Here is a 2,803-nt window from a genome sequence, read left to right as displayed (position 1 = left end):
TGACAATATTGGCTATAGTATTTATATACAGGGTTTTGGGGATTGTTTTAGACTTGTGATAGTGAGTTGTACTTGCCAAGCGGCATTCAGTATAGTTTCCTTTAGATATTTGATTTGATTTTCTCTACTTTTCCGCAATTATTGTATTTCCGCAAATGTTAGGCTTACCTGGTCATGGGGACCAGGTGCCGTCATGACATGTTCACGGTTGGTGAACTAGGGTCGTGACATCTTTGCTCCTTAATATATTCCATATAGTCAGATTGCACTGATCCTGAATCTAATAATCCCATCTTACCCGGTACGAACCGCTCAGGCAATAAGCCACCCCGGACATAATCAAAAGTCTCATATGATGCCACAATGTGCCAATAGGTTATCAATTCGAATGCGATACCAAAGGAAAACGAACTCTGGAAGGAATTACCTAACTCCCGCACTAATACGGACTTTCCTTAGAAAATAGGAAGCGAGACGCACGAAAATAGCATATAGAAAACTATACTCAACCTCACACTGTTGCGGCGCGCAACCCGATCCAAACATAGATCTCACATAAGGAGATTGCACATCGAGCTAAATTTGCCCATTACTTTAAAATATCAAATTTCGGTCACAAGCACGCTAAGTGCATAATAACATCCCTGAGGGAACATGTAGCGCTATAAGCTACGAAACCCAAGCACAACTGAGGTGCGATATACAATCTGAATCTCAAGAGCCCTTTGGCTCATATAACATCATTTCTGCGCGGATCCTCAGCACGTAAGCAATTTCTCAAGCCGTCTCACAACCCACACGGTGCAACGTATCACTACACGAAATATCCGACAGCGAAATAACAGCCTGACTACTCCTCCACAAGGAGCACATATATCCTCATTTTATCGATATCATCACAAATCTTCATACTTGGTTTAATTGCTTCAATCAATCAAGTGACCACCTGCCACACTTATACAATCCTCCTGGGGGACACACTCCCACAACCTACCATAACAAATAGTTTGGTCTGTGAGCACGTGTCACGACCCAAAATCCACTAAGGGTCGTGGTGGCGCCGGACACCTCTGTCAGGCCAGCCAACTAGATTATCAATTAGTTCCTCTTTTAATACTTTTGAAAATCTAAGGTTTTTCCTTCCATTTTCATAAATAAAAGTTCACTACTTGAATTCAAATTTAAATAATAACAATTAGTACAAATCCGTTGAAACCCATCCCAGAAACCCGGTGTCACAAGTACATGAGCAACTATCGATAAGGAAAGTAAAATACAACATCTGTCCGAAATACAGTGGACAGGGAATAAATAATAAAATGCTGAAAGGAACTACACTGGCTGCGGGTCGTCTCGAACAATGCAGCTCACCTAGTCCCAGAGTCGTCCGTGCTGTTACGCCCAATAGGCTGCTAGAGGTATATATACCTGTGCAACAAAAATGCACAGAAGTGTAGTATGAGTACGTAATCAACGTGTACTCAGTGAGTATCCCGCCTAATACCGAAGGGGTAGAGACGAGATGGCCAACTACGACACTCACTAGAGGTCAATTAGCAATATTCTATAAGTGCGAGGAAAATCATGGATTTGTATAGAAGTTCTGATTGTGAAGCCAGAAAAACAGGTAACACCTTCAACAATAAATCCAGGGCTTCTAAAGTTTGTTCTTTATTTTCTTATCAGTTTATATCAAGCCACGTAGGGCCAATTCCACATTTACAATTTTCAAGTAACAGATAAACACGCGCAAATCATGCCGAGGTCGACGGCCCGCTCCAACAGAAATGTAAATTGTGCACTGCCGAGGGTCGAGCAGCACGAACCATAGATGCATCTATTCTCACCGAGGCGTTCGGCCCGTTCCATAAATAAACACATATCCTGCTCGCGGATCATCCATGCGACGCAGGCACACATAAAATACATGCTCAATCAGTCAAATAAGAACTTATCGGGGAATATTTATTCAAATAAAACCAATTCTCCTTTAACAATTCAAGAAATGAAGTTTAATCCTTTTAGAAATTTACTTACTAATTCGATGTGAGTTAAACAATTCGAGCTACCAATGGGTTCACAATTAATCCACGTGCAACATGCTTTTGGGTCCTAACTACCCGGACAATAGCATAATAGTAGCTACGCACGGACTCTCGTCACCTCGTGCGTACGTAGCCCCCACAAATAGGAGCACATAATCAATTACTTCACCTGTGGGGTAAATTCCCCCTCACAAGATTAGTAAGGAGACTCACCTCGCTCCGAAGACTCAAAACCGGCATTCTACATTCTTCCGAGGACTCCAATTGATGCACCACGCTCCAAGACTAGCCAATGGTTACGCAAATCCATTAATATATGCTCAAATATTCATTACAACTAATTTATAGCAATTCCTAACCCCGATTGGACAGTTGACCAAAACTCCCTCGGGCCCACGTGCCCGGAATCCAAAACTTTTCGAAGATAAAGTTTACCCATAACCTTAGGAACTCGAATATATAATTTTCTCTTAATTCCATACTCAAAATCGTAATCAAAATCCAAGATTTCTAATTTCCTAGGTTTTCAACCAAAACCCCAAATTTACACTAATTTCATACTTAAATCCATACATAATTGATATATTTAACACAAAAGTGATGGGGACAACTTACCTTGACATTGACGACGAAAATCCCCTCATTGAAGCTCTCCAAAATCGCCCCAAGCCATGAGAAATATGAGAGAAATGGCCAATCCCCGACTTTAAATTAACCTTCTGCCTCCAGGGATTTTCGCTTCTGCGGAAATAGTCCCG

The sequence above is a fragment of the Nicotiana attenuata genome, chromosome 2, assembly GCF_001879085.1.
Source record: "Nicotiana attenuata strain UT chromosome 2, NIATTr2, whole genome shotgun sequence".
NCBI classification, from domain to species: domain Eukaryota; kingdom Viridiplantae; phylum Streptophyta; class Magnoliopsida; order Solanales; family Solanaceae; genus Nicotiana; species Nicotiana attenuata.
This window is presented reverse-complemented; position numbering follows the sequence as displayed.